Here is a 9277-nt window from a genome sequence, read left to right as displayed (position 1 = left end):
TGACTGAATTGATCCCAACCAACCCCAGTCTCTCATGACAGGTTTAACTATTAAACTAATTGGAAGTGGCTGTGGATTAGAGCGTCTGCTAAATTATACCAAAAAGGTAATGTTGCAAACCTGGGGGAGCTTACAATAAATACAATGTCTTTCATTGTAAATAAGAATTTGTTCTTAACTGACTTTCCTACTAGCAGAAAGCAGCGGTAGAGCTGCAAGCATTGTAGGATGCTGCATTTGCCTCTGACGTTAAGTGTGATGCACGTGGCAACCATCATTACACACACCTGCGACCAATCATTAGGCACACCTGGACTTCATCCCTACCCTGATTACTTCCCCTTTATCTAGCACTGTAGTATTTATCATCAGGCAGTATTGGTTCTGTTATCATGTCCAGACGCTTCTCCTGTTTTGTATTTGCGTTATGTTCATTTACCATTAAACTCATCAACTGCACCTAATTCCTGACTCCCTGCATCTCCGTTACAGTGTGTTTGTGTGTGACAATTATAATTTAACAGCAGTGCTCCAAGGTTATGGTCTGCACAAATACTAATAATACATAGATAAATAGTTATGGGTCCTCTTAGGTGATCAAGATCACATATATGCTTCAGAAACCTCTTTCTCATCCTAATGTGCGATTTGATCTCTCTTCTCCTCTGGAACACTCTGAGACGCTCAACCTGCTCTGAGAGGAGCACGCTCCCAGCACCTTACCTCCTACCACAAGACTACGCAGACGATCTGCCAGCCTACTCCCTCAATCATCAGAGGAGACCTGAAGGGCATCGACAAGGAGCAGCTCAGAAGACTTCTGAAAACAAAGAATAAGCCCAAGCTCCTGTCTGAGGCATTCTACCACGACGTGACCTAAAACTATTAAACTTATGTTACAGACAGAGGGTTCTTGAAAATAAGGGAGAGCTGCACACTCTTGGCGCGCAGATGCAAAAATGTAATATCCAATGTTTCGACAGCCAAGCTGTCTTCATCAGGATATGATCATGATACCCCTGGGTGTGGAGGAGAGAGACTTCCCCATCCCCTACTCCATTGTGGTCCATGAGAAGATTGAGATGTTTGAGCGACTCCTGCGTGCTGTGTACACACCTCAGAATGTATATTCATGCATGTGGACCAGTAAGACAGAAAGTGTAGTTTACGCATCGTGATCTTGAGTGCAGTAAACTGTATGAGAGACCCGTCACCTGTCCAGTGGAGATACCTGCTCAATAACTGTGGAACAGATTTCCCCATTACAACTAACGCAGAGATGGTTCTGTCACTCAACCTGCTCAACGGGAGGAACAGCATGGTGTCTGAGACCACCGTTGACTATAAGAAACGCCGGTGGCAGAATGAGCACAACATAACCAACAACATAGTGGTCAGGACGGGCGTTACGAAGCGCCTTCCTCCAATCAGCATCCCCATGTTCTCCGGAAATGCCTATTTCGTGGTTTCCAGAGACTTTATCCATCACGTGTTTGACAGCCAGGAGGTGCGGGCCCTGCTGGAGTGGGAGAGGGACACCTACAGTCCTGATGAGCACCTGTGGGCCACTCTGCAGCGCATGCCCTCAGTGCCAGGGTCTAACCCTCCTCACATCAAGTACCATGAATCAGACATGAACGCCATCGCTCACATGGTGAAGTGGAGTTACCTGGAAGAAGATGTGAGGAAAGGAGTCCCATATCCACCCTGCTCCGGTGCCTCCAGGAGAGCTGTGTGTGTTTCCGGGGCTGGAGATCTCCAGTGGTGTCACGATTGTTGGGATAGACGGACCAAGGCGCAGCGGGATTCGAGTTCCACATCTTTTATTCGTGAAACTTAAACAAAACAATAAACAAACAACGACCGTGAAGTAAAAGAGCGCACATCAGCACTCAACAAAACAATATCCCACAACCCAGGTGGGAACAATGGCGAACTTAAGTATGATCCCCAATTAGAGACAACGAACATCAGCTGCCTCTAATTGGGAACCATATCAAGAGCACCAACATAGAAATGAAATAACTACAACACCCCCTAGTCACGCCCTGACCTACAACACCATAGAGAACCAAGGGCTATGGACAGGGTGTGACAGGTGGCTCCTACAACAACACCACCTCATCGCTAACAAGTTTGACCCAGAGGTGGATGATGTAGCCATTGTATGTCTGGAATCATACCTTCGTTTCAAAGCAACATATCCGTTCATCCGGGAGTATCTGTTAAAAGCTATGAAATGAAAAAGGGTTGCACATACTGTAATGTAATGTCATTTTTTAAAATTGTGTTTTGGTATTATTTTTATATGTGGTTGTTTTACCTATGTTTTACCTAAATGACCTCAATGGAGGTTGTAAAAACAATCATCATTGGGGTGTTCAAATAAAAATGATTTATTTACAACCTATGGGGTATAAGATGTTGGAAATAGCGGCACAGGAGAGTCTGAAACTAATGAAATACCCTAACCCTGTTCAATGTCAGCAGCAATTTCCAGTGAGAAATGAAACCGTCTTAAACAGGATTTTCTTCTGAATAACTGGTCAGGGTATACCACTTTTCATTCAGCTGCAGGCAACTTTGATGTAAGGCTTGATCACACCTATATGGACTACTTCTATCCGTCATGCCCATTGTTGCTTATTGATTGTTCACTAGAAAAGGCAATCACTTGGTTGCGGTCACCGATAAGTTTGGATAGCTGTGGATTTAGTGAGGAATGTGGGCTGAGGTCAGGTCAGATGAAGGGAGAAGGAACCGTTTTATTACACACTTCACCTGCCTAGCAACAAAGATGTAGTGTTTAGAGGTGCAAAGAGGAGACTCCGCCTAAAGGAGGGTATAAATACGTGTGCTGGTGGAAAGATGTCATTGTCTTTTCAGCTGTTTGACCCAGTGGGTGAAAAAACTTGGTTTGAGCTTTGACTAGTTGTCCGTTAGTTTTTCACTCTGTTTGTCAGAACCTAACACCTTGTTACAATATGATTGGCACGACCGTAATAATCATCATGAAATGGCCTTGGAAGTGCCATAAGTGTAAGCCAACATAATTCATTATTTTACATAAACCTGTTTAACTGCATTGATATGGCTTAATTGATCAGTGGAGACTCAAAATACAGTGCATTTGGAAAATATTCAGACCCCTTGACTTTTTCCACATTGTTACATTACAGCCTTATTCTAAAATGTATTAAATTGTTTTTTTCCCCCTCATCAATCTACATACAATACCCCATAATGACAAAGCAAAACAGGCTTTTAGAAATGTTAACAAATGTATAAAAAAAAAAATGAAATATCACATTTACATAAGTATTCAAACCCTTTACTCAGTACTATGATGAAGCACCTTTGGCACCGATTACAACCTCGAGTCTTCTTCGGTATGAAGCTACAAGTTTGGCACACTTGTATTTGGGGAGTTTCTCCCATTCTTCTCTGCAGATCCTCTCAAGTTCTGTTAGGTTGGTATCAGGTCTCTCCAGAGATGTTCGATCGGGTTCAAGTCCAGGCTCTGGCTGGGCCACTCAAGGACATTCAGAGACTTGTCCCGAAGCCACTCCTGCGTTGTCTTGGCTGTGTGCTTAGGGTAGTTGTCCTGTTGGAAGATTAACTTTTGCCCCAGTCACCACCATGCTTCACGGTAGGGATGGTGCCAGGTTTCCTCCAGATGTGACACTTGGCATTCAGGCCAAAGAGTTTATTATTGGTTTCATCAGACCAGAGAATCTTGTTTCTCATGGTCTGAGAGTCTTTAGGTGACTTGTGGCAAAATACAAGCGGGCTGTCATGTGCCTTTTACTGAGGAATTGCTTCCATCTGGCCACTCTACCATAAAGGCCTGATTGGTGGAGTGCTGCAGAGATGGTTGTCCTTCTGGAAGGTTCTCCTATCTCCACAGAGGAACTCTAGAGCTCTGTCAGAGTGACCATCGGTTTGTTGGTCACCTTTCTGACCAAGGCCCTTCTTCCCTAATTGCTGCTCAGTTTGGCCGGTGGTCAGCTCTAGGAAGAGTCTTGGGGATTCCAAACTTCTTCCATTTAAGAATGATGGAGGCCACTGTGTTCTTCGGGATCTTCAATGCTGCATAAATGTTTTGGTACCCTTCCCCAGATCTGTGCCTCGACACAATCCTGTCTCGTAACCTCTACGGACAATTCCTTTGACCTCATGGCTTGGTTTTTTCTCTGACATGCACTGTCAACTGTGGGACCTCATATAGACAGGTGTGTTCTTTTCCAAATCATGTCCAATCAATTGAATTTACCACAGGTGGACTTCAATCAAGTTGGAGTGATCAATGAAGTTCCATTGAAATGGTAACAGAATGCACCTGAGCTCAATTTCGAGCCTCATAGCAAAGGGTCTGAATACTTATGTAAATAAGATATTTCAGTTTATTTTCTAAAAACGTGTTTTTGCTTTGTCGTTATGGGGTATTGTTTGTAGATTGCTGAGGGAAAACATTTACTTAATCCATTGTAGATTAAGTGTCACACCCTGATCTGTTTCACCTGTCCTCATTATTGTCTCCACCCCCTCCAGGTGTCGCTTGTTTTCCCCAGTGTATTTATTCATGTATTTCCTGTATCTCTGTGCCAGTTTGTCTTGTATGTCCAAGCCTACCAGCAGTTTTTCCTGTTTTCCTAATTTGCCTTTTCTCCTTTTTTCTAGTCCTCCTGGTTTTGACCCTTGCCTGTTCTGGACTGTATTCGCCTGCCTGACCATTCTGCCTGCCCTGACCTCGAGCCTGCCTGCCACTCTGTACCTCTTGGACTCTGATCTGGTTATGACAAAAACATATTGTCATAAACCTGGGGCACATAGAATACACTGTCTTTACGACAGTTATATCACTAGGCCTACACAGTATAAATAACATAAAGGGAGGTTGTAAAAAAAACATTATTAGGGGTGTTCAAATAAATCAAAGACTTAATTAAAACTTCATTTCACCCTCAATTTTGCCTTTCATTGGAAGTTGGTTTCACTAGTCAATAATACTTTCTATCTGAGCATCATGTCTGCCATTACAGGAAATTTACCAGGATGTGAATTTGTATAAATGAGAAAATGAATTCCTCCACAACACACCGGTTTTTACCCATGCAACGCGACTGAGAACAGCAGGGTCCCTGCCCATCTTCCGAAAACATCTGAAACCCTACCTCTTAGAAGAGTAGGCCTGTCTTAAATACATTTCACGCCGCACCCCAAGCTGTACCACCACAGTGTCATGACGTTGCCCTGTTGGGTGAGGTTTATGACCCCCATATATACCTTTCCCCGTTTTTGCTCCAATCTACAGAATGGACTCTTGGAAAGCCCTTTGTTAACATAGAGAGAGTATTGTAACATTAAAAGGTTGGGGAAAGGTACAATATTTCTGTAATCCAACCAGTTGAAAGTGTCCGTTGGTACTTAAAGAATATGATGTCAGATCAGTTTGTGTCTGGGACATTATATCTGATGATAGGACGACATAAATTGTATCTTGGAAAGTCTACACATTCTAGTTATCAGATTCACATGGAATTGTTGTGCAATTTAAATGTTTAAATATGAAACTATTTGTGAAAAGATCAAATGTAATTTTAGCTTCTAAATTAGAAAATTGTTTTCATAAGTAAACTATGCTCACTCAGTGGCCACGCCCAAGTGAACAGACATTGGTTGAGAACTATGAAACATGCCCTTCTCTCCCCCAATACAAAAGCCCGATGACGGAAGTCAACCTTAGTCCCCGACAAGGTGAGGACTGGTGTCCATACGTTTAAAAGGGCTAATTTCAACGTGGAGGTGACGATCACCATGCTGGAAGGATGAATTGCAACTAGACCAGCCAGAATTCAGCGCAAGCTGATTATGGCAAAATGTTATGAACTTTGAACTCTTATTCACTATAGAAGAAGGGATACATCCTAGAAGTCGAGTTATCAGCTGCAGCTGTAAACATACGTGGCCTAGAAAAGGACAGATAATCTCCTAATAAGAACGACATGGTACAACGTATCCACCATACAACACTACGACCAGAAATATTCTTCAAAGGACAAGGGTAAACCAGTCTTCCATCTTCGACCCATCTAGCAAAGCGCAGCTCAGTGTAAATATATATCTTGCATTATCCTTTTCAGAATGGGCAGTTATTAGAATGCATAAGATTCTGTATTTACGGTAGCATTTATTTATCCGTTATTTTACCAGGTAAGTTGACTGAGAACATGTTCTCATTTGCAGCAACAACCTGGGGAATAGTTACAGGGAAGAGGAGGGGGATGAATGAGCCAATTGGAAACTGGGGATTATTAGGTGACCATGATGGTTTGAGGGCCAGATTGGGAATTTAGCCAGGACACCAGGGTTAACACCCCTACTCTTACAATAAGTGACCCGTTTACCGTCCCATCCAAAAGACAGCACCCTACACAGGGCAATGTCCCCAATCACTGCCCTGGGGCATTGGGATTTCTTTTTTTAAGACCAGAGGAAAGAGTGCCTCCTACTGGCCCTCCAACACCACTTCCAGCAGCATCTGGTTTCCCATCCAGGGACTGACCAGGACCAACCCTGCTTAGCTTCAGAAGCAAGCCAGTAGTGGGATGCAGGGTGGTATGCTGCTGGCCAATAGCTTCTCAAGGTCCGATATAGACCCAATCCTTTTGTTCCTCAGTCTTCCCGCTCTTTCATTCAAACCCAACTCTCTTTCTTTGTGTAACCAGCAGTCATATCGGTTTCGTCCGCTAGAGACTTTTTCTTTTATTACATGATTAGTAATCGATGTATGATCCATCCTGTGTATATGTAATTCTGTGTGATTATTTAGGTATTTAGTAAATAAATAATTAAGCAAATTTTTGTATTGCTGATTCAACTTGTTAGCCAGGGTTCATGAAGAAAACAAAGAATTTTACGACGTTTAGATGAGACTGGATAAGGTGACAATTAATAATTGACTGCTATTGATATAAAAGATCTTCAGATCTTTAAGAGTGGATTCGGGAGATAGTTGCTCTATATAAACTAATGCTTCCGTGGTGCCCCAGGTTATTAATGACTTAATTGTTGCATGATTTAATTCACTCACGTAATCAATTAAACGTTTGGTAATAGATTTAATAAAATAGCCTGTCATATAATTTAATCAGTCAGAGACACGACAACAGCGTGACCCACAACATTGTGGTCAGGATGGACGTTACGAAGAATCCTCATCCAATTATCTTTAATAAGACAATAGATGGTTGTTCCCAAATATACTTAGATGAATACAAATATATGGCTCTGTTTGTTCCTATGCTATGGCTAAACAGCTACCATAATTTCCATCGGTAACATAGACTATTGTTTGTCTCCCTCTATCAAAATGCTATGGTTGAGTTTTTGTATTTATTTTCTTCTGGAATTATTTGTTTTCCCATTTTTTCACTGTTTCCAAACAGGTGGTTCCAGCCTAGACAACCAAACTTCCTCAGGATCATCTTGATTGCAGAGGGGTTTCTGGGGTCAGCACACAGGATGGACTCCCAGAGGACAGTGGCCTTGCGCTGGTCAGCAGTTACAGCACGGTAAAGCAGCTTTGACTTTGGAGTCAAGAGATGGAGTTGTGGTCGGGTTGTTTTCACCTGAGACCAGAGACTTGACTGGTAGGCCACTTTCAATATGGAGACTGAGGTTCTCTGAGGTGTGTCCTATGGTAACCTCAGCACACCTACCCAAGAAAATTAGCTTTCTCTCAGAAGAGACTAATCCTTTGGATACCTGAAAAATGGGGATAGTATTTAGATTTTAGAAGCTAGTAGTTGAATTTACACAATTTCTTAAATACCCACTCCAGCCTCACTAGCACCTCAGTTATCACCTGATTTTCAGTAGTTGTTGCAGATCTCCTCATGACATGGCACAAGTGGAGGGGTGGGCCTTTCCTCTTTTGTCCTCTTTTGCTCCTCTATTGTTCCAGCAATCCAGTGGGAATGCTGATGTAATCAGAGTGCATCCATCAGAGAGACCAACTCCTTTAATTGTTTTTTCCTTCTGAAAAACACAATTTTTCTCAAGTATGTGTTCTTCACCCTTATGTGCCTGTACTTTACTGTATTTATACTTGGAATATAGTTTTCAATGGGGAAAGAAAATAGCTGGAAAGGGTCTTTAATAAATGGACTATTGATTTGAAAGGCTCTAGGAAGATATTTTTTATAGACTTTTTACAATGGTTGTCATAGGCCTACAGGCCAAACCAGTACACTTTCTACTAATGTAGTTTATGAAAGTTAAACCAGGAAGGCTGGTCTGAATGCATAACCGCGTGAAGTAGGGGTGCACCCTCAGCATCCCCTGAAAAATGTGAAGAAATGTTGTAATATTTTTTTATATATATATTTTGTTGAGGAAACAAAAGTAGTGCACTGGACATTGAAGTGTCCTGCATTAGCAGACCAATATAGCCGTCTCCTTCTGCTCAGCATCATTCTGTTTCTCCAAACCTCACATTTTGAAGTTAAGGATTAAGGTTTTGGATAAGGTTAAAACATTAAGTTTAAGCATTCATTTCGAATGGTTAAATTAAGGGTTAAGGTTTGGAATACGGAAAACAATTTCAAAATGAGTGTGTACCACTTGGATTAAACATGCAATTTTCAGATCCGGAGTCATGAGATTACACCCATCTGCCACCTCCGTCCACAACACCCAAGCAAAACCAACGCCTAATTGATGGTAATAGCGTTCACTGTTGCCCCTAGAGGGCGGTTTTGAAGGCGTATGCCGTCATCCTTAGGACATGGACAGATAAAATGAAGGCATTTAAATCTAACCTGTGCTAATCCCAAATTGTGCAATTAAAACAGTGCACACATAAAAAATGTTTCAGAACCATGGACAGTACAGCAATTTGAGGTAAAAATAGAAGACCGCTGATTGCTGATTTCAGCACCTTGGACACTGAACAGTTTTGCACACAGGCGCCGCTCCCAGCTCCCAACAAAGACGATTATGGCAATACTGCTCAAGATCTCTGGTATCTGGTAGTTAAACCATGCTCTGATGTGCTACAATGGTTCACTGACAAGACTTTGTCAAGAGCGTATGAAGGATCCTTTATAATACCTTAAGAATAAAATAGGTTTTGTCTTTATCAACATTTCAACTGATATGAAATGGTGCATTTAGTCAGGATCATTATGATATGATTATATGACATTATAAAGGGGGTCTTGAAAATGCATTGTAACAGCATCATGCAGGCCTTCGTAACACAGGTAACACACAG

General features: G+C 42.0%; 1 pseudogene; it reads left to right on the top strand.

Annotated features, from left to right (window-relative positions):
- The first annotated feature begins 1010 nt into the window (after positions 1-1010).
- LOC106585004 (beta-1,3-galactosyl-O-glycosyl-glycoprotein beta-1,6-N-acetylglucosaminyltransferase 3-like) lies at positions 1011-2243 on the top strand (annotated as a pseudogene).
- Positions 2244-9277: the final 7034 nt, after the last annotated feature.

The sequence above is a fragment of the Salmo salar genome, chromosome 02 (genome assembly GCF_965601325.2).
Source record: "Salmo salar chromosome 02, fSalSal1, whole genome shotgun sequence".
Lineage (NCBI taxonomy): Eukaryota > Metazoa > Chordata > Actinopteri > Salmoniformes > Salmonidae > Salmo > Salmo salar.
Note: the sequence above shows the minus strand (reverse complement) of the source record. Positions and strands in the feature narration are given on the sequence as shown.